General features: G+C 35.8%; 1 non-coding gene across 1 annotated transcript; it reads right to left on the bottom strand.

Annotated features, from left to right (window-relative positions):
* Positions 1 to 6,482: 6,482 nt before the first annotated feature.
* On the bottom strand, positions 6,483 to 6,555 carry TRNAK-CUU (transfer RNA lysine (anticodon CUU)). Its single transcript has one exon. It is a non-coding gene; the product is annotated as a tRNA-Lys (tRNA).
* Positions 6,556 to 8,315: the final 1,760 nt, after the last annotated feature.

The raw sequence follows: 8,315 nt of genomic DNA, 5'->3' as shown, positions 1-8,315 counted from the left end.
GCGCCCTAGCGTCCGCGCCGCCCCGGGGCACGCCGGGATTGGTAGTTCCAAAATCTGAAGAGCTACGGGGATGGGGAAGTGGGGGAGGGAAGGAGGGAGGGGAGGGGGCGTCTCCTTCCCATCCCCCAGGTCCTGTTCTCCGTCCCCTGGGATGCACGAGACAGTTAAAGCCAGGCTTTGATTTTGTATTATTGGCCGGCGGCAGGCGGCGGGGGTGAGGGGTGAGGGGAGGGGAACGTGCACCAACAGCGATCAATGAAATAGAAAAGCCCAGTGCGGAGTTGCATGAACTTAAATCTGCCATGATGTGGGTGTTGGAAGTACCTGGGAGAACAGGGCTGTTTTTAAGCTCACCTTCAATAGCATCTCCAGAACAGTTTCTGCATAGGAAAGCTTTAGGTGTGGCAGTCTAGACGGAACGCAGTGGGAAATGGGGTCCACGGCTGTAAGCTTCGTGGTCTTCCTACCGGATTATTTGATGGGGCTGATGTTGTTTCCTGCGCCTACCTATCCTTTAGCCTGGGCCATGTGGAAATGAGGAAGAAGATGAAGCGGAATCACTAGGCGGAATGGGGATGGAGCTTTGGTCGTTTGAATATCAATATAGTACTGCCCGCCAAAAGACGCTATCGTGTATAATATCAACGTTGGGGTTGTGTACTTGCCCTATTTATCTGTACCACTTTTGAGACCCGCTTTCCTTGAGCTATTCTTACTGAATAAATGCACAATCCATCGAAACAAATCTATTTCTTCATGTCTTTGCCCTGTTCACAAAGTCTTCAGTTTGCTCAGCTGCAAAGTGGGGATAATAGCATCTTCTCCATCCGTTTGTTGTGAAAATTTCATCTTAAAGGTTTAGCGTGGTGTCTAACAGGGATTAAAGCGTTCAAAAAATCTTAACTCGAGGATTAATCCTTTTAGTCTAGCATATGAATCCTGCCGCAAACAATACCCAATCCACTACACAAACCCTGTCTCCATTGCTTTTCGCAGAGTACTATTCTCAGACAATTCCAAACCCCTCTCTATTTGTCTGACTCCTATCTCTCCCCTTCAAGCCCTTTTGCAACACAATCATTTCTTGACCGCAGAAACCCACACAGGAAAAACCTTCGTTATTCCAGTTGACCATAGACCATCTTGTCTTTACTACTACTTTGGCACAACCGTATGTTGTTTACTACATGAAGAATAGGACAAGAGCCTCTCTGAACTCCCTCCCCTCACAAAATATCGCCATCCGCTTTTTTCAAATTAATTTTTTGAATAGGCAATACTTACAAACTTACTTTTAATTAAAAATTTATAAAAATGAGGATAGTGAAAAGTCTCTTTTCCACCTCATTCCCTCTGCCTATTTTCCCTCCCAAAGGTAACCACGGCAACAATTGCCTGTGTATACTAGCTGAGTTTCTTTATCCTAGCATCCTCTTTTTGGTCTTTTTATTTATATCAAACTTAAAATTTTTTTTTGTTTTTATGTTTTAGTTGCACAAGCAATACTTGAATATATGGATTTTACAATGCAATAGTTCAGAAATAGGGAACGCCGGGCAAAACCCATTTTATTCTCCCTCCCCTCCCCCCATTTGCCTCTGTACCACTTGGCATGTGTCTTTCTCAGTCCTTTCCCATTGTTTTTTTTTCTTTTGCCATAAATGGGCTGTGCCTATGTTCTGTGTCTTCGTCTTTTTCAGCTTTATCATATGGCCTAGACATCATTCCAATTATATAACCATCTACCTCACGTTTTTTATAGTTCTTGACATGCTGTAGTATAAATATACCTTAATTTATCTTATCTTACTTCTGTTGCTAATCAGATAGATTGCTTCCAACTTTTCACCATTAGAAACCTATATCTTTGAACCTATATCTTTATGCACATTGCTTTTGTTTCTTTTTCCCTTAGGTCCCCTGGATGTAGAATTACTAAGTCAAAGAGTGTGGGCATTTAAACCACCTTATGAAAGGCTTTACATTTCAACTAGCAATTTAAGAAAGGGTTTGTTTTCCTACATCCTTGCCAAACATGGTATTATCTCTAAAAATTTGCTTTACTATATCAGGAAGTCATGGTGTACCAAAAAAAGCCAGACGCAAAAGAATATATTCTTAATCAATGGTGATCTAAATCAAAATAGTGGTGAACTGGAATAGAAGGGAAGATTTACTGAAAAGGGGCACTAGAGAACTTTTGCAGTGCTGAAAATATTCTATACCTTGACCTGGTGTGGTTACATGGATGTTTGCTTATATAAAAATTCACCAAGCCATACATTTACAAATAATGCATTTCACCATATCTACATTATTCCTCAATAAAAATACCTTAAAAATTCACTTTTTTACATTTTATTATGAAAATTTCAAACGTACAGAGAAATGGAATAATTATGTACCTTCTCAAGTCAACATCTTCTCATGCATGCATGTGTGCATGTGTGTAGAAATTATAACCCTTCATTTCTGAATCTTCAATATTCAATTCAAAAATTGAATCAATTCATAATTGTGTACATATCACAATATCATTATCATATCCAACACAATTAACAATAATTCCCTATAATATCACTCCATATTAAAACTTCAGCTTCACAATTGTCCCTAAAGTATTTTCATATTTGTTTTCTCAAAAGAGGATCCATTATATGACAATGCATTCCATTTTATTATTAAATCCCTTAAGTCTTTTTAAAATTTAAACCTAAGATTCTTAACCCAGGAGTCCATGAATACAATTCAAAAGGTGAATAGGAAAATTCAAAGCTTGAATAGGAAATAATTTATGTATTTCTTTTCACCAAACTCTAACTGAAATTTAGCATTTCCTTTCATTGTAAATGAAGACAACAAACTACATTAGCATTAGTAGCATGTATGGCTTTGTCACCAATAGAAATTGCAGATATTTTTATATCATATTAAAGTTCTTGCAGATATTCTAGAAATGCACCTATTTGCATTCATCACTACTTTGAAATTATTGAAGTTATTAGACATGCTACTAGATATTTTTATTTAATGCATTAATACTGAAAATAAACATTACCATTTCACTTTTTTTTTACACTCCTATGTGTTTTAACCCCTTCTGCATTTAAAAACCTTACTCTGAGAAAGAGTTAATTGGTTTTACCAGACTGCAGGGATTGAGCCCCCCTAACCACACACACTTCATTAGTGTTAGTATTGGAATTCTTATTGGTTTTAGTGTTAGTGTTAGTATTAGTATTTGTTCATGACATCGGCTTTTTAATATCTGACCTTCTGGATTTGCCTCCTTATTTACTCATGGTATAACTTAACATTTTTCTCTCTTTCCTGTATTTCCGATGAACTTAGATCTAACAGCTTGATTAGATTCAAGTTGAAAGTTTTTGACAAGAATATTTTAGAGGTGATGCTATTCACTCTTCATTGCATCACATCAGCAGGCCCGTAATGTCTGGTTGTCCTATTGATCACTGGGTTGAAAAGGTTAAGGCACCTTTGGTCTTGCATAATCAATTGATATTTTATTTTGTGGCAATGTTTATACATGTCCAAAAGTTGAGAGTATAGTAAACCCTGGTCTTCCCATCACTCAGTTTCTACATTATCAACACTTGGCCAATCTTGTTTGTTTTTTTAATCAATTTTATTGATACATATTAATAAAGCATAGAATCCATCCAAAGTGTACAATCTATCCCCAATCTTGTTTTGTTGTTACCCCCTCATTTCTCCCTTCCCCCAGGTAATAAACACACACACAAATCCCAGATAGCACATCTATTTAATTCATAAATAATTTATGCATCTCTAAAATATAAGGATTTCTTTTCAACATAGTACCATTATTACATTCAAAAATAAATAACTCTTTAGTATCTTCATGTGTGCAGTCATTGTCCAGATTCCCCCAGTAGTATCATACATGCTTTTTTAAATGATTGGTTGGTTCGAATCCATACAAGGTCCACACATTTCATATGTTTGAGGTGTTATCGTCTGTCTCTCTTTCTTGCTATTTGGTTTTTGTTTGTTTGTTTTCCTGAGGTTCCTGACTTCTGCAATTCCAACTAAGGTTGTCTACTAAAAGCAATGTTAATTTCACTCTTTCTTCCTTCTATAAATGCTTTTTATTTTTTTTAACAAATCAATTTTATCGATACAGATTAATAAAGCATAAATCCATACAAAGTGTGCAATCAGTAGTGTTTGGTATAATCACATAGTTGTGTCTTCATCACGTCAGTCATTATTAGAGCATTTTCATTATTCCAATAATAATAATGAAAAACAAAAAAATGACAAAAGCTCATCACCTCTTAATCTCTCTATGCAGTACATAGCTGCAGTACATCGCTGCTGTTCTGTTTCCATCTAATTCCTACTATTTATTTGTTGAAGAAACCAAACTACAGAGAATTAATACACTTTCTGAAAATGTTTCATTTATGAATTAATTGAACTTAAAATCTTCAAAAATATGAGTTGCATGGAAGAATAAAATGTGTTTTATTGGTATATCTTTGAACATATTCTTTCAGCACAAATAGTAATAAAACATTAGCAACAGTAAGATAAAATATCCATTGAGATTAAGATCATTTCTATAAATGTTATTTCTAAAGGCACTGTGACCCTAACTTCCTTACTTGACCTTATCTTAGGGCTGCATCACAACAAACCTTGCTGTGGATGTAAAATTTCAGTTGAAAGGAAGCTAAAGAACAATGTAGGGATTGTATAACATAGTGATTTCAGTGGTAGATGAAGATAGTGGTTAATATAAAAATGTCTTCTATAATGTGTTAAGAATTTGGTGATTCATGGGTAAATTACAAATAATGTAATTCATGGATTATAGTTAACAGTAATATTGTAATATTTTTGCAGCAACGGCAAAGAAGATATTATATCAATTCTAAGAGATAACAATGGGGATAAAATGGGGTATGGGATATATCCTTTTGGAGTAATGAAAATATTCTAAAATTGACTGGAGTGATGATAGCACAACTCTGTGATGAATATGAGAGCCACTGAGTGTACATTATGAATGGATTGTACAAAGCATGGGACTGTATAACACAATCCTGTGGTGGTTAACTGAACAAACGTGAAAATATTCTCTCATTAACTCTAACAAGTATATAATACAAACACAGGATATAAAAAACCAGGTTGGTTGGAGGAAAATACACCAAATGTAAGATATTGGCTATAGTTAATAGCACTGTTTGGCTATGCTGTTTCATAGTTTGTAATAATTGTTTCACAACAATGCAAGGTGTTAATGGGGTAATGTATGGGAGCGCTTGGTAAATTCACAACTTTTACTATACACTTATTGTTTATGGATGTTCATATGTGAATAATAAACTTCAACTTAAAAAGTTAGAAAAATAAATAAACCATTGCTTTCAGTAAGGGCTTTTGAGAATGAAGATGATAATTATATGAGGCAAAATAAAATAAATTTAAAATCAAAATCAACTGGAGTGCTGATCTTCAAATTTAAATGGATGCATGATATGATACCTTGACATCTCATAAATTTACTAGTTTGCTTTTTCTCTGACCAGGTTTGCTTCTCTGGAAAAACTCTTCTCAATTCCTCCAACCCCATGACATTTTGATTCAGTACTTCTGTGTAATAATGGGATATTTAGAGATTTTCACTTCTGATGCTGAAATTTTCCATTTTTGCTTCCAAGGTATGACATTGTACTTTTAACTGACTGAAGACATTTAAGACAAGAAAAGAATTTGCAGTTGTCGTAAAAGCAAAGTTTTACCCTAAGAGAGTGAGTTCTTTTAGGAAAATGTATGAAGGAAAAGAACTTCATTTGCTTTGACATTTGTTTTGGGACTACAAAATGGCTGAAGGAAAAAATTTCAATTTGACTCACTAACTTAAAAAAATAAATAAATATTTTTAAAAATCCTTCACAATGGCTGCCTTATTAGCTCATCCTAAAACAATCTTACAATGGTTTAAAAACATAAGGGTCCATAATAACCACATGCCGAAGGTAAATGAATTTTCTTCAAGGAATTTCAAGATAAGAAAATAATATGTTTAATAAAACCTGTGACTCAGAGATCCTATCCAAACTAATCTTCAGTATTGCATAGTATTAAGTAAAAAATACCCCCTTTCAAACATTTTGATAGAGATCACCTCGGCAATACTCTACAATTTCATTGATTTTCAATTCTTCTTATGCCCTAAGTTTGGTATTCTGCTGCCCTTCAAATAGGCCACTCAGTAACAAATGTTTTTCCACACCAGATAACCTTTATGTATTCACAAGTAGTAATTGCTTTCTGGCTTTATTGTTCTTTTTCAGCTAGTCTTGGCAGATTTTTATTTTTTGTTTGAAAATATGAAACTCCACGTTGAGGTCAGTTATTACTGCTAAGGTAAAGAAGTACTAGTCATTACCGTTGATAAAAGCTGATCAGAAGAGCAAGATAAAACATCTCGCCCAACGTGGGGCTCGAACCCACGACCCTGGGATTAAGAGTCCCATGCTCTACCGACTGAGCTAGCCGGGCAGCTGACCAAATTTCCTTTCTAGTTCTTTTGAAAGAAATGAAATTGTGTTAGTTTTCTTCAAGGACTACACTTTATGATGAATAACTTTTTCAATACCCTTTTTTTGTAAAGTTCCTCGCTATTCTTAAAATTGTATTTTATTTCCAATTTCGTGCCCATAAACTGATTGCTTAATAACAATGTATAAACGGCCCTCTAGTGGTCAGTATCTTCCAGTTTCTTAAAGGTAAAGTAGGACTTTGAAGGCAATGCCCAACTCGCGCCAAAAGAAGGGGAAGTGAGGGTAAAAGGCCGTCTGTTTATCCTAAAAGTTCCTTTTGGTAGAGCGCTTACACCCCTACCGCACAGAAAACAGAAAATGTTCTGAATGCTCGTGTGGCCGAATACAAAACAGGCTCCAGGGGAATGTCATTTCTACCACCAAAACACGCTCAGAATTGAAAATACAGCTGTAGAGCTTGCCGGCCTCTCTGGCACGGTGTGGCTTTGAGATTACGGGGATTTTCTATAGCACGACGGTGGTCTAAGTCATGCCATACTGTTCACACAAAAGAAGATTATTTAAAAAGCTAAAGCAATTTCAGAAATTCGCTAAAAAGACCGTACAGACTTTGCTCACACACACAAAACTAAAAGGTGAAAATATTTATCCTACAGACTGAAATTCAGTGTGGGAAGGGACCATTACTCCAAGCTCCCTCACCCCCCACTAAAAAAAGAATTAGGAATTTATTTTGCTTTTCCAGTAGCAGCTATATTTCTCGGCAACCGAATGGCTCCAGCTGATCAAGGAAAGCTCTACTTTGTAGAAAAGAGACCTGTAGGATATAAAAAGAAAAATTTAGCAAACCCTTATAAAAAGGATGATCAGTTGTGGTTAAACCATAGTTTGTAATGGGGAACTGAGTGTTCACATAGGATCAAAGTAGTATCACACAGGTTATTTCCTAGATTCAAGGAGGGCAATCTAAAAGCGTAACAGAGGGTGGTTTGCTATTTATCAATAAGATAGTAATGATATAAAATACACAAGATCAATGGTAATTATTTATTCTAATGAGAAACTTTTAATTGTATTCATCAAACTTTAGATAATGGAAATACAGGGCATAGAGGAACAGGATGAATGACACCGCAAGGAAACAATAAGACAAAATCAGAAGGTGGGAAATTCTGAAGGACCGCTCACCTGGTGTCTTCAACAAGTAATTATGTTTTTAAAAATTACTTTTGCTGGATTCAAAGAGACAGAAGGGCCGTAATAATCAGATGTAGTAGATGGTCCTGGACTGGATACCATTATGGACAAACCAGATATAAAAGAGATTTGGGGATGAACTGGGGATATTTCAATACAGTCTTAATACTAGATGAGATGAAAATTTACTGTAATGGAAGAGTGGAGATGGTTGACTGAATAAAGCAGATTTGCAGAATAAAATGTATTCTCCCATTTTAGGAAAAAACACATGCAAAGGTATTAATAGTAGATATGTAGGTGGTGGGAATCTTAAGTTTTTACCTTTTTTTGTTTGTTTTTATTTTCTAACTTTCCACAATACATATTCTTAAGATGTAGATGAGAAAGAAAAAAAGATAGTAAAACAAGGGTAGGACTTTAAAATGTGGCCTACAATTAGGCACACATAAATGAGAACCCAGGTGGCGGACTTGGCCCAATGGTTAGAGCATTGGTCCCCCACATGGGAGGTCAGGGGGTTCAAATCCAGGGCCTCCTTGAACCCGTGTGGAGCTGGCC

This window comes from Dasypus novemcinctus, chromosome 3 (genome assembly GCF_030445035.2).
Source record: "Dasypus novemcinctus isolate mDasNov1 chromosome 3, mDasNov1.1.hap2, whole genome shotgun sequence".
Lineage (NCBI taxonomy): Eukaryota > Metazoa > Chordata > Mammalia > Cingulata > Dasypodidae > Dasypus > Dasypus novemcinctus.
The sequence above is the reverse complement of the archived record's forward strand: the minus strand, read 5'-3'. Positions and strand labels throughout refer to the sequence as shown.